We start from the raw sequence: 24,493 nt of genomic DNA on the forward strand, positions 1-24,493 counted from the left end.
ATTCATCATTTGGAAGGACATACTGTCGTTCAAGTTCACACTTTCATAAGTAATTTATTTCTTCAAATATGACTAATTCCTTAACAATGAACTATAGGTGTGCCAGGACTTGACCTATCTAAAGATTTCTTGAATCTGCTGGGAATTTAAGCCTATCATCACTACTTGGGGTAACAAGATTCATAAATATATCAGCCACCTCATAAAACCATGCTTCATGTTTATATGAAATTTACAGTTCAGTTCAATTAAATAAATATTTATTAAGGATTCACCTAGTGAATGGCACTATGCAAGAACAGCCAGAAATACAAAGGTGGGCAAGGAGGCTTCAGAAAACATACAATCAGTTAGAGGGAGATATGCATAGACACAAGTGTCGGCAATGATCATGGAGTAGGGGTATGCCGTGGAAAGTAGATACAAGTTATAGATAAAGTCTAAAAGAAATATCCCCCAGGGAGAGTGCTGGGGTTTGGGGAACATATCCATGTTTGCCCTAGAAATATTATACAACAACTTTTAAACTTTAAGCAGGATGTTGAATGAATTTGGGAGTGTTTCTCCCTCTGCAATTTTTTGGAAGAGTTTGAGAAGGATCAGTGTTAGCTGTTTTCTAAATGTTAGATGGAATTCGCCTGTGAAGCCATCTTGTCCTGGACTTTTGTTTGTTGGGAGATTTTTAATTATGGTTTCAATTTCATTACTTGTGATAGGTCTGTTTATATGTTCTAATTCTTCCTGGTTCTATCTTGGAAAATTGTACCTTTTCAAGACTTTGGGCATTTCTTTGTGGTTGTCCACTTTATTGGCATACAGTTGTTTGTAGTAGTCTCTTATAATCCTTTGCATTTCTGCAGGGTCAGTTGTGATTTCTCCTTCTTCATTTCTAATTTTATTGATTTGCGTCCTCTCCCTTTTTTTCTTGATGAGTCTGGCTAAAGGTTTATCAATTTTGTTTATCTTATCAAAGAACCAGCTTTTATTTTTAGTTTTATTGATCTTTGCTATTGTTTTCTTCATTTCTATTTCATTTATTTCTGCTCTGATCTTTATGATTTCTTTCCCTCTACTGACTTGATAGTTTTAGAAGTCCTAACTATGGCAATCAGAGAAGAAAAAGAATACAAATTAGAAAAGAGGAAGTAAAACTGTCACTGGTTGCAGATGACGTGATACTATACATAGAGAATCCTAAAGATGCCACCAGAAAACTACTAGAACTAATCAATGAATGTGATAAGGTTGCAGGATACAAAATTAATGCACAGAAGTCTCTGGCGTTCCTTATACACTGAGAATGAAAAATCAGAAACTAAGGAAACACTTCCATTTACCAGTGCAACAAAAAGAATAAAATACCTAGGAATAATCTTGCCTAAGGAGGTGAAAGACTTGTACTCAGAAAACTATAAGACACTGATGAAAGAAATCAAAGATAACATAAACAGATGGAGAAATATACCATGTTCTTGGATTGGAAGAATCAATATTGTGAAAATGACTATATACTACCCAAAGCAATCTACAGATTCAATGCAATCCCTATCAAACTATCAATGGCATTCTTCCTAGAATTAGAGCAAAAAATTTTACAATTCGTATGGAAACACAAAAGACCCCAAATAGTCAAAGCAATCTTGAGAAAGAAAATGGAGTTGGAGGAATCAGGCTCCCTGACTTCAGACTACACTATAAAGCTACAGTAACAAGACAGTATGGTACTGGCACAAAAACAGAAATATAGATCAATGGTGCAGGATAGAAAGCCCAGCGATAAACCCATGCACCTATGGTCACCTAATCTATGACAAAGGAAGCAAGAATATACAATGAAGAAAAGACAGCCTCTTCAATAAGTGGTGCTGGGAAAACTGGACCCTATAAAACTCTTAGAGGAAAACATAGGCAGAACACTCTTTGACATAAATTGCAGCAAGATCTTTTTTGACCCACCTCCTAGAGTAATGGAAATAAAAACAAAAATAAACAAATGGGACTTAAAATCTTTTGCACAGCAAAAGAAACCATAAACAAGACAAAAAGACAACCCTCAAAATGGGAGAAAATATTTGCAAATGAAACAACAGACAAAGGATTAATCTCCAAAATATACAAACAGCTCATGGAGCTCAATATCAAATAAACAATCCAGTTAAAAAATGGGTAAAAGACCTAAATAGACATTTCATCAAGGAAGACATACAGATGGCCAAGAGGCACATGAAAAAATGCTCAACATCACTAATTATTAGAGAAATGCAAATCAAAACTACAATGAGGTATCACCTCACACTGGTCAGAATGGCCATTATCAAAAAATCTAGAAACAATAAATGCTGGAAAGGATGTGGTGAAAAGGGGACCCTCCTGCACTGTTGGTGGGAATATAAATTGATACAACCACTATTGAAAACAGTATGGAGGTTCCTTAAAAAACTAAAAATAGAACTACCATATGACTCAGCAATCCCACTACTGGGCATATACCCAGTAAGTCAGAAAGAGAAAAACAAACACCGTATGCTAATGCATATATATGGAATCTAAAAAAAAAAAATGGTACTGATGAATCTAGTTGCAGGGCAGGAATAAAGATGTAGACATAGAGAATGGACATGAGGACATGGGGTGGGAGGGGGAGGCTGCGGCGGAGTGAGAGTAACATCGACATATATACACTACCAAATGTAAAATAGTTAGCTAGTGGGAAGCAGCCGCATAGCAAAGGGAGATCAGCTCGGTGCTTTGCGATGACCTAGAGGGGTGGGATAGGGAGGGTGGGAGGGAGGCTCAGGAGGGAGGGGATATGAGGACATATGTATGCATATGGCTGATTCACTTTGTTGTACAACAGAAACTAACACAGTATTGTGAAACAATTATATTCCAATAAAGATCTATTTTAAAAAAACGTAAGCTATGTGAACAAAATTCTATAAATAAAAATGTAATAAAGAAAAAAAAAAAAAAAAAAAAAAAAAAGGATGTTGCCCAGGCTCAGAGTCTTCATCTTTCTAGACCGAAGCGAAGTCTTGTCTTTTAGTTTATCTGCTTTCAGAAAACACCCTTTAACCCTTTTAAAATTTTAGTGGCTCTCCTCTGGACATTTTCCAGTTGCATCACTTTTTTAAGCTTGTTTCCATTCTCACTTTCCGTTAAGCATGTTCAAGTATATAAATGGACATTTGAACTTGGTATGTAAAAATAAGAAGGAAAACTGTCAGATCAAAGTCCAAAGTATCGTAGGTCAAACTTTGAATATAAAAAAGTAAGTACGTAATTCCTTATATCCATTGCTTCTATACAGAAGTTCAAGATAAGGTTCAACTAGAGAAAAATCTGAAGATAGGGACAAGGAGAATCATGCAGTTCTCATGGATTACTTAGCAAAAGCTTTGGGGGTGAAGGCCTATAATTCACCAAAATAGCTAATTCTGCTGCTAACTGTTTGTGTAACTGTTGCTAATGCATGTCATAGCATAAGTTTGAATTTCTGTACTTGGTTTTGGGTATAGCTGACCTATTTTTGTCGTTTTCTAGGTGTGATGTTTGAAAAATTACTGGTCTTTTCTGCATATTGTTTCTTTATTGGTAGAATAGAAATAATATCTATGTTGTAGAGCTCTTAGCTCAGCAACTAGAATATAATAAGTTTAATAAATTCTATAACCTGCTGCTCTTAACAAAAACAAAAATAATAAAGTCTCTCTTTCCTTAACTGTAAAATGAAAAATTTTGTGTCAAAAGTTTTGCAGTTGCTCTTAACTCTGAAAAATTTGTTTCTGTGAAGCAGAAATTTATAGTTAAATAAGATGATAATTAAATAAGATGATAAATACCATCTTCTGCTTATTTATTTTAAAAAGAAGACATAACTTGGGAGACTCAAACGAGGCAGCAGGCGTTAACTGAGGGGAGGTGGGTCTCACTGTCTGAGCCTCATGATCAGCTCTAGGTCTGGGCTTCACTCATTGAATGACCCCAAGCAAGTCAGGGAACCGTTCCAAAGTCACCTATAGAAAGGGATTATTAATGCTTACCTCAATATGAAAGCCCTTTGTCAACTTCGAAGTGCTATAACATCGTCAGTTCTTATTGTCTTAGATGACTTTGGAAGCTAGCTACTCCAGTGGTGTTTCAGCATTTTTGTTACCAGAACAATTAAAGCCAAAAGTGGATAAGAATAAAAATTTTAAATATTTTATTCAAAATATTTACTTACGTTAAAAAAATTCAAAATCTCATTAAATTTCTTCTATGAAGGGTTTACTTACAATTGCTACTTACTCACTGTATTCAACTTTCTGTCTAAAGCAAGGTCTGCTTTCTGAGCATACCCATCAACATCATTGTGTATTCAGATCTGTTTCTCAAACTAATTAGAATATGTTGGGATAGATTCTATTTCAATTCAGATGTTTTGTTAAAAATATTCTTGAAACCAATTCACCAATATTCATTAAGTCTCTTCTGAAAGAAGGCACTGAGATAGTAGCTGCAATAAATACAACATGAATAAGATTAAGTCACAGACCTCAAGAAATTGCCCAAACTGGTAAAGTATAAAACAAGTACACAAATGATTATTACTGAGGATAAGACAAATGCTCTGAGAGAAATAAAAACCAAGTTTTATGAGAGAATCAAAGAAAGAAAAGATACACTTCACCTGGAGAATAATTTCATTTGCAATTAGAAAAGTTCTTTTCAGGACAGATCTGCCAATAACTTGCAAATTAAATATCTGAAAAGACTATAATTATAATGCAGGGTGGCCCATTTAAAGAAGTCCCACTTAACATAATGTGATTTCAAGAGCAATAAGATAAAGAATACATAGTTCAAGCACATATAGATCCTCTTTTTTGAAGGGCACCAAAGATTTTTACTGTCAAGTTTTTTTGTTTTTTTTTTGTTTTTTTGAAATGGGTGACCCTATCTAATAGGATCACAGTATTTTTTAAAAATAAGATAAATTTGAAGAGATGCTGCAAATTTCCTGGATGAAGATGCTCCATTCCATCTGTGTTAGTGGACACTGTGTGAAGTCCCATGTGTGTAGTGCCCTCTGGCACTTCTGCGGGTGCCCTCTCAGCCATCAGGGCATCACCGGGTCATGCAGACCTCCAGGGAAGGAGGCAGCTCCCGAAGAGGCCCCTTTCCAGGCTATCTTTCTTCGGAGTCTAGTGGCCCCCTCTAAAGGATAGGATCCCTCACCCCTGCCCCTCCACCCTCCCCCAGTCTGGTTCTGGGTACCATTAGTGCACTGGAGCAGCAATTTCACTAAATTGTACCTTAGTGGCCCCTTATTACGAAAGGAAGTGTGAATGCTGCCAAGCCCTTTCCTAACTGGCAATGGAATCACAGGTCAGAAAACATCTCTAGCAAGCATAAATTATTAGGCTCACTATAAAAGAGAGCTGACAGATGAAACAGGCATTTCCATGAGTGAACAATACAGCTTCAATTCAAAGACTGCTGATTGGCTGTTCAGCCCTCCAGCATAAACAGCTATTCAGATTTTAAACTGTAACCAAGTGCATAAAGAGAAGGAATGCCACGGCCACCTCGGGTTCTTCAGAACAATTCAACAAGGGATGTGATATAAATAAAATGTCAAACTACAGGTTGAGTATTTCTTCTTCTTCCCAAAGGTGCTTCACAGCCCAGGAAACAGAAGGTCAGTGTTTCAGGCTAAAGGCCGCTCTGGAAACCTGGCCAGCGAGTTCCCCCACTGGCTGTCCCAGAGTCTCTCCAAGAGATGGGCACTGAGCACGCCAGCCTCCCTCTCCTCCTCCCCTGTCTGTCTGAATCGTTCCCAGCCTCTGCTTTTGTAAGATGCTATCTGTATTCATGGGGCAAGGCTGTCAGGGATGAGGTCACAAACATGTAATTATAAACCTCTTAGCAAGGCAAAGCATTCTACTCCTAAGGAAAGTAGACGCTGCCAGTTTCTTACTGTGATGCCACAAAGAGCGCCTCCCCAATATAAAACTATATGTAGTTAACAAAACAAAAAGCATTATCTCTATGTTTTGCCAAAGGATGCAAATACCAGGCGTTTAGAGCCTTCTAGCATTTCTCAGGAGAATGGGATAAGAACCTAAGACCATGTGCAATCTTTGATTGTATGTAAATCTCTGGTGAAAATAGCAGCGGGTAGCTGTGTGTATCTAGAAACAGGAGAGCAAGAGTGCTCAGTGATTGCTAAAAGAGAATGCTTCACCATCTTACCAGTAGGGTACATTTCTTAACAATGCCAAAATATTGGACACTTCCATGTTGGGCTAAAATTGTGTCCTCTTGAGTTTCAGGAGGTCAGCAGAAGTCACTTTAGGCACGAGTAACAAAGGAAGTGATCTGGAGTTTCTTCCCTGAGGGACCTGGGCTCTGTGACTTCTCAAAGACCTACACGCTAAGCGTTCTGCCCCCAACCTTTGCCCCTGTGGGGTCAGTTTAGGTCTCTTTTCCTACGCAAAAGGGCACCTGTTATCACAGAAACGCTTGCTTGTTGCGTCTGGGTTAATTTTTCAGTAGTTTCCACTGTAAGCTGGAAGTCTTCCCATATTGATGATATCCACCCAGAGATGCCCCCGGTTAGGGGAAAGCTCCGATTGTTTTTAACAAATATGAGCACACAAGTAGCTCCATTTAAATTGAATATATAGTCAGAGGAAGTTAAATTGTAACTTATATATATTTTTTCCATCTTGATATGTTTGCATCAGATCATAATTGTGAATAATGTACTGGAGTTCCAGAAGTCACTATTTAAAAATCTGTTTGGGGATGATGTTTCTTTACATTGATGGGAATTACAAAAACAAATGGGCGTTTCTGCTCTGAAGTACCCCTTTCTAATGTCCTTGCCTCCTGGAATATACTGGCAACGCTGTATTTAGATGCTAAGGCTAAAGTCAATTATTTACAAATAAACAAGGAATTCTACCTGCTACTACTCAAAATGTAGAGAACCCACGATGTGTGACAGTGTTTTGTTATTAAAAATACCTCTGCTAAGGTGGTGCTCAGGCGTGGCTGTGTGAGAATGTTGTCTAGAAAGTGAAGGTCTCGTGCAACCTGCCACTGACTGGAAGACGTGAAGCCTCCACCCAGTTATTGGGTTGTTGGCATGGGATTATTCTGATGACTGGTGATTATCAATTTCTACAGGATCATTCCAAAAGATTCAAATTGGCTTAGTTTTCTATACTCCAATCCAGTGGTTTTGTTTTGAAATTACAGCATAGGGAGAGAAACTTTCTTCCCTTCCCCTGGTAGGAGAGTGCTTCATTACATTTTTCTGCTCTAATATATCTGAGTGAAGCAAGTGCTTTACAGAATATCCTGATCCAGAGAGTTTTGAGAGAAAACCTGTACATTATCACCCACTAATTGTTTTACCACTGATCTTCTCAGGCAGCGTAATTATGAGGTGAATTGTATAACCAGACGTAACCCTAATGTTAGAAACTTCAATTAAAAATAATAACCTTCAAAACTACTGCTTTCACTCTATAAACCTGAAAATATTTGCATCTACTCTAGAGAGCTGTTTGTCCATGATATTCCAAACTTGGCATTGTTCCATGTGTGCTTCTTTACTGTGACAGTCAACATCTTGTGACTACATGTATTCAGTATTTATCTGTCCTCTTAATCGGTGGTTCTCAATTTCCTGTGCACACTAAAAAAATTCTGGAAGCTTCTAAAAAAAATACTGATTTCCAAGCCAGAGAAAACTGAATCTCTATGTGTTTGTGCATGTATTGGGTGTGGGGAGCAGGGAAGACTCAGTGGGGTTTTTTTGTTGCTGTTATTACTTCCAAGGTGATTCTAATGTGCAGCAAGAGACAAAAACCACTGCCCCAGATTGTTAGCTCCATGAGGAACAGGACTGTTTCTGTATCGTGTTGCCTGGAAAATAAGAGAACTCAAAACTTCACCGTGAATAAATAAACGAATATCACACTGTTGTCATGTACAGCACACTTCTTTGTCAACAAAGCCTAGGCAGGAATTTCAAGAACCTCCTATATTTGAAACTAACCTTGGGCAACTGGCCTCTGAGTGTTATTTGTGATGAAGCGTAAGTTGAAATTATAACATTAGTTCAGGCCTTTCTCTATAAGCTTAAATTCCTACCGTACAGCGGCCTCAGCTGCAGAATGCTAGCCAGCACCCTCGAACCATCACCCACCCTCTGCCCCCAGGGTGCACAGGCAGGAGAAGGCGCGCACTAGAGGGGAGGGAAAACCAATGCGCTCTTCCATACCTGCCCTACTTTTCAGGTACACGAACATTGAGTTGTGCATGAATGAAACTTGTATTAGCACGAGAAATATTGACCTTTTCATTATTTTCTGTCAAAAGGTGGTGAGACATAAAATTGCAAATTTCCTACGTAGGTTATAAAGACATGGATATCTACAGTTAGTGATAGCCCTGCTCCATTCAAGTTATGAGTCTGGGTCTGGTAGGGAGATGTTGATGAAGGGCAGCCACCTTAATATCAAAATCAAAAATCCAGATCTGAAGTGACTGATGTAAAAGCCAGGCTAGTCACTACTTCTAGGGGAAGGAGGAGGTAAGATTAGAATAAGGCACATACAGGGAGGGTGGCTGAAAAAAATTCTCGTTCTTGACCTAGATGCAGTTACAAGGTTTTCACCAGAAGCTAGTCATTAAGCTACACATTGGTTTGGTGTGTTTTTTCTGGATCTGTGTTTTATTTGATAATAAAAAGTTTAGATTAAAATACATTAATTAACAGTCAACCAATACTTTATACCAATTTTAATTTAAAATAATTCATCTCACTGTAAGAAATAAAATATAAGTGCATGAAGCACAAAAACTTTTACATCTGAATTCAACTTATCTCTTTAACTCTGTGAACATATTAGTTGTTACCACCTGTCAGATTATTATGCTCGCTAAATGTGTCCTTCCCTCGTCTTCCAGGTCTCACGGGGAATTCCCTTCAGTTAGCACTGTGGGGCTCAGAGGCTAAGTTTGTATGGGTTGGCCAAAACATTTGTTTGGGTTTTTCCATAACATCTTACGGAAAAACCCAAACGAACTTTTTGGCCAGCCCAATACTTCCTCAACAGAAGCCATGTGTGACATTAGTGACTTCCATCATGAACCTGCCCCCCTCTCCCTTTCCAGACAGCAGAGTCCAAGCTTTCCAGGCCATCATTCTGGATAGCACCCCAGCCCCCTGGGGCACCTTAGCTCCCTTCTCTAGATTTAGTTGGGGATATAGAATCAGGGACAATTTGTGGTTTCTCCCAGTTTTCTCCTTCTTCCACCAATATTTTCCCTCCTAAGTAAAACTTTAGTTCTAATTATGGAATAATTGGGGTGGTTCTTTTTTATTTCTCCCCAACCCCTTGATTTCTCCTTGAATCTCCTTTGTGTCTGTCAGTCAGCTGACATTTCCTGAACATCCAAGTCTGTCCTTTGTGAGTTTTGCCAATTTCTCAGAGTGATTCTGACTTCTCGGGGCTTTCTTCTTATTTTATCCTTTTACAGTTCCTTTCTCTTCTCTCTTGGTAAATATGTCTTCCAACCCCTCTTTTTCCTCCCACTGTTTCCTGAAGGAATTAATGAATATCTATATACTCCCTTTATTAGTCTTCCATCCTCATACCTCCTTCTCACCCCTGCCACAGTTACCTATTTCCTGAAGGAAATTGGATTACTCACTGCATCCAATTGTCATTGACAGACATTCAAGTTCATATCCCCTCAAGCCTGTTTTAATTTATTAGCTTGAATTCCAACTTTTAGGATCCTTTTTGACAAAGAGTATATTTAAATCCTTATTGACAATAATCCTAAGAATAATTCCTACTCAAAGCATATTTCAGTCATGAAGTATGTGTATTTTCTAAATAAAAAAAATAATCTTCTTAACCTCCCAGTGAGCCAAGGAAAAAGCATAATTATTCCCATTTTGCATATGAAAGCACTGAGGTAAAACAATACATATTTCCCCAGTGGCTAAATAGAACAGAAAGGAAATGAATGCCTAACTTGCAGTTATGTGGGCCACAAAGAAAAAAGTTCTTGACACTCAAGAAAATTCAGAGGAACCCTTTGTGCCAATGACTTACCATAGCCGCCCTTGAAGTGATTATAGTGAATATTTATTCAAGAAATTCTGAGATAGCTCATGTATGTCATGCTACCCTGAGGATGAAATGTCAAATGACTGGGAATAAGGGAAATGCCAGGAAGAACATGACCCAGAGAGGCGATTAATATGGAGTTTATCCATTGAGATATAAAATTTTAATGAAAATCTTTGACTTAATGCAACCTGAAGATGAAGAAACCCTGGAGATACTTTTAAGACCTGAAATAGTGCCTTTCTAGCAGTCAGAGACCTGCCTGAACTTTCTCTCACCCTCTGTCTCCTCACACAATGCTTCTCCTGCCTTGGGAGGCTGTGTCACATGTGGAGAAATGAAAAAAATCAGTCTTAACTTGATTCATACGGGAGAATTGGGGGGAAATAGAAATGATTCCCCAGTCAGGTCTGTGACATTACAGGTGTGTAAGTGTAGAATTGACGGAGTGCGGAAAAACAAAACAAAACAGAAAACTACAAATTGAAACTTTAGCCTTAAACTCAAATGGTTTTGGATATAGGTTCTGGCTATTGCAACACCTAACTTATAGGCAAGAAGCCTACAGAAAAATCTCATGATGCAGGCTAAACTGATGTTAGATTTCTATTTCTTCCTTGTAAGAGTGCTTTTTTTGCATGGACCAGTTGATTCCCTCTCAGTTAAAGTAGCTGATCCTATTCAACTAGAATTTCCTCCTCGTATCCAGACATCAGTTCATAGCACCTGATTTGCCCAAGGTTCCTGTTGATTAACAGGCCATCCAGAACAATAAGTGGTCTCAGTTGTAACTCTTACTTCCCATATTTCTTATTAGAATTTTATTACTACTATTATTACATACTCTTGTGTACCAGTGGAATCGTTGAAGTCTTATTTCTTTCTCACTCTCAGGAGGAATTCACGCCACCCCTAACTTTCTTTTACTGTCCTTGAAACCGTAATCATGGTCAATCTTTGCCAAGGAATAAAAGGAACTTTGCAAGGGGTTCCTCTCATGTTGCACACTTCTTGTGCAAATCAAGATATTATTCTTCTGAGTTCCTGTCTGTCAGCTTATGAGACCCATTAATAAAAATCCAGAGAGTCAGGAAAACATCATCTTGCTGGACCTTTCCAGAAAACTGTACTCTTCTTTGATAAATTCAAGAAACCTAAGTGAGGAGGAAGAATTTTTAAGCAAAAGAATAAATGTCCAGAAGGGGTATTATAGCCATAAGAGATTCCTCTGAGCAAAGCTTCAAGTGCACAATAAGCGTATGGAAAACATCAAATTGATTCAGGGGCCTTGTTATGTTCCATATCCTGATCCCTTACCCCATTCTCAGAATGCTTAAAAAAAAAATCCTTCGGTTCTAATAACCATTCTAGGTGCCATAATAACCTTTAGGGATGTTAAGACTCCTCTTTGGGATTGGATTGGTTGGAAGGAAAAAGAACCAGGATCCCTGCATACACACATATTATGCAAATGTGTACATCTATGTTGCGAAATGAGAAAAGAAAGGAAAAAGAGAGAGTTGCAGAATTATTTTTTTATGTCTGACAGGATACCATTTCATTACTTTTATATTGAGATGTCATCTGATCTCCATCCCAAATAGAGGCGCTCATAGCTTTTTGCTACTAACACAGAAAACCATTAGTGCTGACAGGCTGATCACATTCTCAAAAGTCAGGATCTGCCGTAATAGTGCTTTCTCTTCATCATTTGTCATTTCTGTGGGGGTCCGTTTAACTTTGGTGTCAACATATGTGTTCCTCACATCTGAGTTGACATCCTTACTTCAAAAGCATGTTTTATTCCTGTTGCTTCAAATGCATAAAATAACCTATTTTAATAATTAAAAATAATTTTATGAAGAGAAATATGTATAATATTGAAAATGTATCAACATACTGACCACTATTTTCCTTTGATGTTTATCTGGAATTTCTCTCCAAATTTGGTGAGGTAAAAAATGGACAGATACCATTCATCTTTGCTGAGGTAAAAATGGACAGGTACCATTAATCTCCTTTAATAGGTAGGGCCACACAGGAGACTCTCCTGAAGGAGTCATCTGAGGGTGAAAGCTAAATTTTCTCATCCTCAGTTAACTCTATTTTTTTGGCGGGGGGGTGTACACGGGCCTCTCACTGTTGTGGCCTCTCCCGTTGCGGAGCACAGGCTCAGCGGCCATGGCTCACGGGCCCAGCCACTCCGCGGCATGTGGGATCTTCCCGGACCGGGGCACGAACCTGCGTCCCCTGCATCGGCAGGCGGACTCTCAACCACTGCACGACCAGGGAAGCCCCGCTATCTTAATTTGAAGCAATGCCTAAGGATTGTAATGTTGGAGCATGGGTTAGTACAACTTCAAGTTGTAATACAACCTTCTCCCTCTAGTTTCGGTTCAGGAAAGTTAATGGAAAGAAAAAGAATGAAGGGGACTTGATGTCTGATTGAGTTGGGGGCTAGAGATGAAGGAGGAGGAATCAATTACCTCCCCTCTCCCCTGCTGTTCTTGGCTTCTATAACCTTCCATCCCAAATCTTTTGTTCTTCCCATTTTCAAACAGTGCCTTTTTTATTCCATCGCTAATCCTCAGTTTGCCAACCTAGAGCTTGCAAATATTCATAATACAATTCAAAACCTAACTTCCATGGAAAGATTTCCATGCTGGTTATTCCTTCTACAAAAATAAAAGGATTCTACCATTTTCCAGATATTTTCATGTATAGCTGAGAGCTGAAATCTAGAAGGATCTTTGAGATCACCTTGTTCAGGTCTGGGTTTTTTCGAGAAGGACCAAGAGGTTCAGAGAGATAAAATGTAACACAACACCTTTGACTCTGTCCTCATTTTTTCTACTTTTTAAAATGGAAATGGTTTGTCCTACTGGGATTGTTTTTGTTTGTTTTTTGTTTGCAGAAATGAAGAGAATTGCCACCCTTTGTAGGCAGAAGGGTTGTTAGTGATCCCAAGTCACTCAGGAGTAAGGGTGGAGCAGAGGCCAAAAGATCCCAAAGAGCCTAGCCTGGTCCAAGTTCCACGCAGCCTGAAGAGTGACCAGAGCTTTCTTTGGAGGAAGGATGTAGAGTGTTGATGACTGTATCTGCCTGACAGAGAGCCATAGGGTTTTATGCTTTTAAAATGTCCCTATCTTAACGAAATCAAGGACAGAAAAGTCCCATTGAGATATTAACTATCTCCTAGACTTTTTTTGTGCCCTGAAATGTGGTGGTTCTCACTGGACCATTTATTGACCCTATTCTTCCAGGAAAGACTGAGTATCTTTTATCCCCTTAAAACTTTTTGTGCTAAAGAGAAAATCTGCCTCCATGTTCCCTGAGTTCCCTCACCAATGGGAGAGAAAAAGATACATAGGATTCCTGTGCTCAGCTCCCAGACTCAACCACAGACTGCTACCACACACCTGGAGTGACTGTCCCCACCTTCCATGAGGCACACACAGCCTCCAACTCCTCTTTTCACGCTGGGGAGGAAAGAAGGCCACTTGGGACCAGGGATGTAAACTCTCTCTGTCCCTCTGGGTCACTGTTCTCACCTGTTTTCTTCACTTGTGCCTTTGGAGAGTATTAAGGACACTGGTGCATCCTTCTTCTATAGATGTTTGACAAGCTGCAACCTTAAGGTTTCACATGATTTTGATCCCATCATCTTTTCCAAAAATTGGTTTTGTTCCAAGCTGATCTTACTGCTAAATTTTTCTTCATTCTTTCAAATTTCCTCTTGTTCAAATTTAAAACCATTATTTCTATTCTTATCTTTGCTAACAAATGAGAGTAGTTTTTTCTCCTTTGGGAAACTACCAAGGTGTGTGTAACTGCATTCATATTTTCTTGTGTATTTTCTCTCATACTTTTAGAGGTTATCACGAATTCTGAAGGAGAAAACCTCGCTTTAATTAAGGCATATACACAACTTCATTCTTTCTTAGAACCTCCTTCCATGTTTATTTTCCATAATATTGGTCTCCTTAGAGAGATGCAGAGTGATAGAAAAGATGTTTCTCAGATACTGTTTAACACAAAGAGTCTATTATCAAAACTACTATCAAAAGTCAACTATTGGGTAACTTGATTGTGGAAATTGAAGTAACTTAGTCTACATAGAGGTTATTTGACTACCTTATAATTTCCCAGGATGAAATATTCTCCAAATTCTAATTTCTTTAATAAATCAAATAATTTGATTTGTGATGAATAGAGTCACTTTCCCTATTTCCGACTCCTGAGTTGTCAGTGATTTTAACAGAGAATTTAATTATGTTGCTTATGAAATGATACAGCAAGTCAATTAACAAATATTTATCAATAACAATTAAGAAAAACAATTTAAGCATTTTAAATAATTAGTTAATTAAATCAATTAACAGAGTATTTACTGTGTATGTAATACTGCTAGACATAAATAGGAATATAACAAAAATGTTTTCCTTTCCCATCCCCTTAGTCCTAGTACAATCTCCAGTGACAGAAATATCCCTGCCATCCCCTTCCTGATCCTCAAATTTCTTACCCTATTCCTCCACAAATCGATCATTATATCAAATTACCACACCCTGACTCACATGAGGCTCCTTCTAGCAAAAGTTAGACCTCTTACTACTTTCCACACACACAAACAATCTACTGCTTTCTACCATCATAGGGTCAATTTCAAGTTACCAAATACTATCAGTGCCTCCCCAGCCCCACCCACTGCTGACCCAAACCAGGCCTCTGTCCCCTTCCAAATACACTCACATTCATAACCGCCAGCTCCATGAGCTACTTCAGTCACCTTCCTTGCTCCACTCTGGACTCTGTTGACCTCCTAATCTGCAATTCTGCATCAGCATTCTTCACAAAGAGAACAAGAATCCTTGAGAGTTTATAATGATTTTCCAAAGGATACACAACCAATTATGGTTTTAAGTATGGTTTCCAGACCCTCACCTTCCATATATGTTCTTTTACAAAACTGATCTGAGAATGGTTTTAGATGGAAGGCATCGTGACAGTTCTCCTTTCCCACATTACTTTTCTCAGTTTCTCATTTGTCCTTTCTCACATAAACAGATACATACACAAATACATACATATATACATAGGTAGATAGGTAAATAAAATCTCTCTCGCTCCTAATTTTACTGTATTGCAATGCCTTGAGATATTAAAAAGCCCCAGGGCCACAAAGACAAAATTCAAAAATATGGGTTCTAAAGCCTCCTTTAATCAAGACTTCATACCTCTTTACTAGGCCTCATGTTTTTCTTTATCTTATAATTATTTCTGTTAAAAGCCAAGTGTGATATAGAAATAGGTGGCTTTGACTTCTGTAGGGAAGTAATGGATTTCGATGTTTTACACAGTGCAGCAGAGAGAGTGATAATGAGTTTAAGGACTTCATCTCTTCCATCACTCACCTATTTACCAAAAAATGCATCGCTATTAAAGAAGAGCCTAAGAGAATAAAGCACAGAGTGTACGGGTAAGAAATACTTAAAGTAGTAGAAAGTTTCTTCATTTAGGCAACAAACTCTTAGTAAGGCTCTATGACTTGTCTATCTGAAAATGAGCATGAAGAAGTGAGATGTCAGGGAATGTGTACTAACACATTTATTTGAATTGATAAATGAGGTCAGATTTGTCTGAGAGAAAGTAAGCCTAATTGAGTCAATTGGTTTGATAATGAAAACTGGCCTTGCCTATTTGGTTATGTGAGAGATGTATTCTATAATTTGAATGAGTTAAATCTGTAGTTCCAAAGTTTTGATGAAAAAATATTTAAAGCATGTGATACAATAAATGCAGTTTACCAAAAAATTACTGTATTGGCAAAGTTATATTGAAATTAACAGTGTTTCAATGTTCCCAACAATTTTTGAATACATCAGTAGTTTTTCAAAAGTGCCTTTAAATGAAGGAGAAACAGGTACAATTAATAGTTACTTGATGAGTCTCAGGGAAACTTTTTGTTAAGCTGACCAGAAATTCAGAAGCTGAATAAATATAAAGGTTATTTTATAAATTCTTTCACAATTCTTTGCTCTCAACAAAATTGAAGAAGATCTTTTCATGATGACAGATTATTAAAAATAATTTTTGGTGACATATTACTTTGGTTTTTGGTATCCAACTCAGAGTGAATTCAAATAATTGTGAGCAATTGTTATGAAAAATAAACAAATTCCGTTCATTCCTTTTCAGGCCTTCTGATCCATTCCATATGCTCACAACCACAGTGGGAATAGAATTGATATTGAACCATCTTTTATTCCAAGTACTCACCCCCAAGAAAAAGCTATCCACCTGATTTTAAAATGCATTTCTAATAACATTTACTCCTAATGTTTAATAATTTTATATCAAAATGTAAAATATATTTATTACCAATTGTGTAGTAACAAAAAAATAATCTTAAGGATAACTCAATCCTGAAGAAAAAAATAAGACTTAGAGCATTGTGGTTACAAAATAATCAAATTTGTTATTTCAATTAGGATAAAATTCTATGAGGAAAATTGAATAGAAATACAAGTGGTACATATATACAATGGAATATTACCCAGCCGTTAAAAAGAATGAAAGAATGCCATTTGCAGCAACATGGATGGACCTATGGATTATAATACTAAGTAAGTCAGGCAGACAAAGACAAATATCATATGATATCACATATGAGGAACCTAAAAGAATGATACAAATGAACTTATTTACAAAACAGAAACAGACTCACAGACTTAGAGAACGAACTTATGGTTACCGGGGGGAAGGCTGGCGGGGAGAGATTGGGAGTTTGGGATTGACACGTACACAATGCTATATTTAAAATAGATAACCAACAAGGACCTACTGTATACCACAGGGAACTCTGTTCAATACTCTGTAATAACGTGAATGGGAGAAGAATTTGAAAAAGAATAGATACATGTGTATGTATAACGTAATCACTTTGGTGTACACCTGAAACTAACACAACACTGTTAATCAACTACACTCCAATATAAAATAAAAATTTAAAGCAAAAGAAATAAAGGTTCAAAGAGGTAAAGAAGGGCTTCCCTGGTGGCGCAGTGGTTAAGAATCTGTCTGCCAATGCAGGGAACACATGTTCGAGCCCTGCTCCGGGAAGATCCCACATGCTGCTGAGCAACTAAGCCCGTGCGCCACAACTACTGAGCCTGCGCTCTAGAGCCCGCGAGCCATAACTACTGAGCCCACATGCCACAACTACTGAAGCCCGCCCGCCCAGAGCCCGTGCTCCGCAACAAGAGAAGCCACGGCAATGAGAAGCCCATGCGCTGCAACGAAGAGTAGCCCCCACTCACTGCAACTAGAGAAAGCCCACACGCAGCAACGAAGACCCAAAGCAGCCAAAAATAAATAAATATATTTTTTAAAAAGAGGTAAAGAAATAATAGAAAATGGAAGTAAAAAGAAGATTATTCATGAGATTTTTCTTTAATTTCAATCTAGGTATAGCATCTATTCAGCATCTATTCAGAAAAGTATAAAAATCTTAAGGGTAGTTCAGTAAATTTTCACAGATTATGTAAAACAGCACCCAGATTAAGATAAGAACATTACCAGCACCCCCCAAACACCTGGTACTCCCCCATCCTGACACCCCAAAGTTAACCACTATCCTTGCTTCCAAAATCCTAGCTAAGATGTGCTTGTTTTTGAACTTTATATAAATGAAATCTTACAGTATGTGTTTTTCTGTTGCCTTTTATTCAGCACATTTGTGAAGTTCATCCATATTCAAATATTGTTTAAATGAATCATAATGGGTATTAAATATTTATTTTAAACTAACAATTTTACAGTATGCAAGAAAATAGATATTTGAGTCTATTAATCATGTGAAGAAAAATTTGGATGTCAACTCAAAAGTATGGAGGTGTAGTTATTTGATGTCCGTGGGCTTCAATTTTATTATATGTTAAATGTAATTAAATACTGTTTTCCTCATAGAGTTGCTGTGAGGCTCTACATGGAAAGTGCTTAGCACAGTTGCTGACACATCTTATAAACAGCAGCCGTGGTTGTGGTTGTGGTTGTCGCCTTCCGATGAGCCATCCCAACTTTAATATTAACACCGTCTCCAAATCCCTTCTCCTTACTAACCCCCAAGTGATATATCTAAAACATATAAACAAACATGTCCCTCCCATGCTGAAATTAACATTGTCCTAGTTTTTTATCACTTAAAGTATGTAGTCCAAGCACTCCTGCATGACTTGCAATGACAACCTAGACCAGATCCTGCCTACCTCCTCTGTAATTTAGGGTTGCCAATACATCTTTCACGGAAGTGTTGGGGAAAAATAAAGGGGGGATAAAAATAAGAAATTTAAAAAAAGAAAAGCTTAGTCTATGTATGTAAAGCATTTGGCATGAAACAGGTATATAACGAATGGTAAGTTACTCAGGTAGGAAGAGAGAAAGGGAGAGAGGCAAGATTGTTGCCTAATTTGATAATGTTGGCATTAGAAGGATACCTATTATGATGACGGGTCTCAGCCTGTTGGTCTTGATACCCACTTTCTAGCTTAGTTGGGTAGAAGAGGCATAGGAAAATAAGTAGGCTACATGATTTTATCCCATTTTGTAGATGAGAGAACTGTGGTCCTGAAAGGTTAAGTGATTTGCCCAAGAATTTACATGGAATTCATGGCAGAACCAGGATTCTTATGTGAACCTGTCAGATTCCAGAGCTGCTTTTTTTTCCCTCCATTCCATGGCTCTCTGAAATATTCTAATTTTATTGTGGTGTCTCAAACATGCTCTCCTCCTAGGGGGAGATAACTTTCAATATTAGCCTCTCTGAGCCTCAGGGTCTAGCTTGTAAAATTGGGCTAATAATAATAATTGCCTTTTAAATGAGTTAATACTTGTGAAGTGCCTAGAATAGCACTTGATAAATGTTACCTCTGTTGTTGTTTTTATTTTACAGTATCAGTTCATTGGATTTCTGACTTAAATAGAAAATCAGTGTATGAGGCTTTGGCTAAAATAGGTCAGATCTCTCATGGGAGCACTATCCCTTCCACATAAGGTAAACATCAGTGTTCTGATATACCCTTGACCATTTTCCTAACCATTACCATAGGTCCTTAACAGTCCTGTGAACTCAAGACCCAATAATAGGTGCTAAATAATTACTAATTCAAAATTAGTTATTAAAATCCCCGCTATTAAAAGCTTGCAACTGGGACTTCCCTGGTGGCACAGTCGTTAAGAATCCGTGTGCCAATGCAGAGGACACCGGTTTGAGCCCTGGTCCGGGAAGATCCCACATGCCGCGGAGCAACTAAGCCCGTGCACCACAACTACTGAGCCTGCACGCCACAACTACTGAGCCCGCGAGCCACAACTACTCAAGCCCCTGCGCCTAGAGCCCGTGCTCCGCAACAAGAGAAGCCACCTCAATAAGAAGCCCGCGCACCGCAACAGAGTAGCCCCTGCTCGCCGCAACTAGAGAAAGCCGGTGCGCAGCAACGAAGACTCAGCACAGCCAAAAATAAATACATTTTAAAAAGCTTGCAACAGGGCTTCCCTGGTGGCGCAGTGGTTGCGCGTCCGCTTGCCGATGCAGGGGACACGGGTTCGTGCCCCGGTCCGGGAAGTTCCCACATGCCGCGGAGCGGCTGGGCCCGTGGGCCATGGCCGCTGACCCTGCGCGTCCGGAGCCTGTGCTCCGCAACGGGGGAAAAAAAAAAAAAAAGCTTGCAACAAACCTGTAAAATTAGCACACATCTCAAAAAAAATAAAGAAAACAATTAACCATACATTCCATGGTAAAATTATATATTCTCATCTAATATACTTGCCATAGTATCCTATTTTTAAAAACTCAACTTCTCCCCATAGTTCTTAAAAATACCGTGAAGCTCAGTTAAAAATATAAATGTTGTTTATAAATAATGTTAAAATATACATTTTCTATTCTTACAATAATAATAATGGTAATATCCAAAATTCTATAACATTCCATAATTTATGATGAGTTTTTACATTTATTGTGTTTAATTTTTCTCATGAACATGTGTTTGACCAGGCATATTGTAAATATAAATGTTGTCATTTATATTCATGGCAAGGTGAAAATGAATGGTGCATTTCAAAGGATAATGTAAATCATCCTTTATACATATAACATGTCAAGAAAAGGACTTGCCTGGACAGAGACAGCACTGTTTAATAGAAATTAACCGAGCATTTATCATGGCCACAGTGGATTAGGCAGAGGACACAAGGATGACCTGAACACAATCCCTGTCCTTTGTGAGGACCCAGCCCGTCTGGACGTGGCTGAACAACATGCACATTGCTGAGCTGAAATATTTAGATTCTCAGGATGCGTAGTCCATATAGAGGAAGCAAAGAGGGAGGACTCAATCAGCTGATAATTTAGAAAACACTACCGTCATGAGAAGGTGCTGTAGGGCCAGAGGCTAGAGGCTTGCTTGTCAATATGTCGTCTGCAGAGCAGCAGCATCTGCATGCCCAGGAGCGCGACAGGACTCCAGCATCTCAGGGCCCACACCTGACCTTCTGAGGCAGCTTCTGAACTTCAACAAGATTCCCAAGTGATCTGTACATACGTTATAGTTGGTTTAGAAGCCCCGGTATAGAATGGTTCTCCATGCTGCCTGTACATTAGAAAGATCTGGGGAGTTTTATTAAAAATGTCCAGACCTGGGCCTTACCTCAAGAATCATTTACCCATCTTCGTCATATCTCAGCTCAAACATCACTTTCTCTTGGAAGGCTTCCCTGACCCACCTTCGGACCAAGATTGATTCCTCAGTGATCATTCTCAAGTCATGCTTAGCTCTAATTACACTTTGTAACTAAGCATTTGTTTATGGTATATGATAACTGTCTCTCAGATTGGCAAACGCTCTATGAGAGCAGCAACTGTTTCTGGTTTTGCTTAGCATTACACCCCCAGCGCCTAGTAGAATTCCTGTCACATGTTAGACATTCAATACACTCATTCATACATTCCACAGATATCTGTTGAGCGCCTACAGTATTCTAACTGCTTGAGATGTATCAGTGAATGAAACAAGGGTCCCTGAAGGAAGTGACAGACAATAAATGTGTTGTTCTGTCTCTAGCAAGGAAAGAAAATTAATGATAAGGATGAAAAATACAAGGATAATATAGTACGTTAGAGAGATATGCGTGTTGTAAAATATAAGAATGAAGGCAGGGTTAGGGGAACTGGGAGCTCTAATGGGGCTGGGACAAGGTAACATTTTAAATAGGGCAGTAAGGGTAACACATCACATCTGCAAGAGACTTGGAGGGAGAGAGTTAGCCCACAGATCTCTCGAGAAAGAACATGCCGGACTAGAGAAACAACACTGCAAAGGTCCTGAGGAAGGAGCACGCTGGTGTTCCAGGAACTGCAAAAAGGCCAGAGTGGGCAACGTGGAATAGTGGGGAGACAGAGGAGGTGGGCAAGCTGGGGGTTAGGAGTTGGAGACGACCACACAGAGGGAACTGAGTACCAGACCATATAATGCAGGTTCTCGCAGGCGGGAGTAAGGACTTCGGCTTTTTCACTGTGTGAAACATGGAGCCATTGCAGGATTTTGAACAGCAGAGTGATATAACTTGACTTATTTTTAAAGGGAACATTCTGATTACTGTGTTGAGAACACATTAAAGTGGATCAAGCGTAGAAGCAGAGAAAAAAAAATCAAGAAACTACTGCATCAAGTCGGGTGAGAAATGATGGTGATGATGGTGGCTTGGACCCAGGCGTTAGCAGCGGCATTGGAGAGAATTGGTTCAGAGTCTGAATAACATGTATACACACATGTCAATCCATGTATTATCACAAAGCAAACACAACTATGTAAACATCACTAAGGTCGAGGAAGAGAAGTCCACTCATGTCTCCTCCCTAAGGGTAACTACTATCCTGACTTCTAACACCATTAGTTTACCTATTTTCAATCTTTACATAAATGGAATCAACAATACATATTTTTTGTGCGTCTGTCCTCTTCTCTTGAAATCGATTCATGTTGTTACAGGTAATTGAAGTTCATGAAAGTTTATTGCAGGATAGTGTTTGAGTGTATAAATATGCATAATTTGTTTATGCATAATTTGTTACGGTTGTCAAGTATTGGTTGTTCCCAGCTTGTGGCTATTTTGAATAATGGTACCATGAACATTCTTAAACATGTATTTTTGTGTCAATATTTATTTGTCTTATTGCTAGAAGTAGAACTGGATATTAGGTAATTAGTTATGGATACATACAATTTTAGTAGATAGTGTTAAGCAATTTCCTAAAGTGCATTTTATCAACTTTATCTCTTACCAGTTGGGTATAAAGTGTTCCAATTGCTCTGCATCAGTCTTTGTAAATTTTAGCCATTTTATTGAATATGTAGTGATATCTCAGGCGGGATTTAATTTACATTTTTCTGATGACTTAAAGTTGAACACCTTTTCATATGTTTATTGACCGTTTGGAGATGGTCTTTGTGAAGTACCTCTTCAAGAATGCATTCTTGGGGCTTCCCTGGTGGCGCAGTGGTTGCGCGTCCGCCTGCCAATGCGGGGGAACCGGGTTCGTGCCCCGGTCTGGGAAGATCCCACATGCCGCGAAGCGGCTGGGCCCGTGAGCCATGGCCAATGAGCCTGTGCGTCCGGAGCCTGTGCTCCGCAACGGAAGAGGCCTCAACAGAGAGAGGCCCGCATACCACAAAAAAAAAAAAAAAAAAAAAAAAAAAAGAATGCATTCTTCTATTGAATTGTCTGTGTATATTTTGGGAATGAGACTTTTGTCAACTGCATGTATTGCAAATGTCTTCTCATATTATGTGGTTTACCTTTCACTTTCTTCAATAGTGTCTTCTGATGATTACAATTTCTTAACTTTAATGTAGTCTGATTTATCAATATTTTCATTTATGGTTAATGCTTTTTGTCTCTTATTGAGAAATCTTTCCACATGGAAAGATCATGAAGATCTTGTTTTATGTTACCTTCTAGACATTTTATTAGTTTACTACTTATATTTAGCTCTACTATCCAACTGGACTTAATTATGGTGCAAAATAGGGATCAAGTTTCATTTTTTTCCCATGTGAAGAGCCAGCTGACCTGGCACCATCTATTGAAAAGACCATCTTTCCACTTCTCTTCTATACTGCAACTTTTATCACAAATCAAGAGTTCATGTTTGTGTGTGTCTAGTTCTAAATTCTCTGTTCTGTTCCACTGATCTGTGGCCAATTATTTTGGCTTTCAGCCCAGATATTCAGTAGTACAAGTTGTCCATGTTTTCCTTCTGCTTTAAGAGTATTTTGGATATTCTTAGCCCTTTGCATTTCCACATAAATTTTAGAATCAGCTTGTTAACTTTAACAACAATAACAATGAAAAACTCATTCAGGTTTTGGTTGTGATTTAAATCTATAAATTAATTAGGGGAGAACTGACATCTGTACAATACTGCATCCTCCAATCAGTGAACATGGTACACACATCCACTGATTTATGTCTTTAATTTCTATCAATAATGCTTTACAGATTTGCGTGCAGATGCCTTACATATCTTTATTAAATATATATCCAAGAGTTTTATATTTTTATGCCACCACAAATAATCACTTTATTCTGTTATATAGAAATATATAAAAATTTATATGTTGAACTTGTACCCAGGAAACTTGCTAAACTTATTAACCACGTAACTTATCTGTAGACTGTTTTGGATTTTCAATGTATGCAATTACACTGTATAAGAATAACAACATTTCCATTTCTTTCTTTTGAATACTTGTAGCTTTTAATTTTTCTTTGCCTACATAACGTTACTTCTGTAAGGTTTTCCTGTCTCATTCCTAGTCCAGAGGAAAGCTTTCAACAGTTCTCCTTTAAGTATGATGCTTGCTGTATGCTTTGTGCAGATGTCCATAACCAGATTAAGGAAGTTTCCCTCTATTTCTAGTTTGCTGAAGTTTCTTTTATCATGAAGAGATGTTGAATTTTATCAAATTATTTTTCTGTATCTATTTTTCTCTTTTATTCTGTTAATGTGGTAAATCACACTAATTGACTTACAAATGTTAAACCAAACTTTGATTTCTGGGTTAAAATCTATTTGATCATGATATAATATCCTTTTCATATATTGCCAGATTTAGTTAGATAACAAAATCCTAAAACAATGTTAGCAATGTTCATGGATGAGATTGGCCTGATATTTGCCTTATACCAACCTTCTCAGGTTTTGGCGTTAAGGTTACTCTGGCCTCATAAACATATTGAGGTGCAGTTAGTCTTTTTATTCTCTGGAAGACTTTGTGTCAGATTAGCATTATTTT

Source organism: Physeter macrocephalus, chromosome 8 (genome assembly GCF_002837175.3).
Source record: "Physeter macrocephalus isolate SW-GA chromosome 8, ASM283717v5, whole genome shotgun sequence".
NCBI lineage: Eukaryota > Metazoa > Chordata > Mammalia > Artiodactyla > Physeteridae > Physeter > Physeter macrocephalus.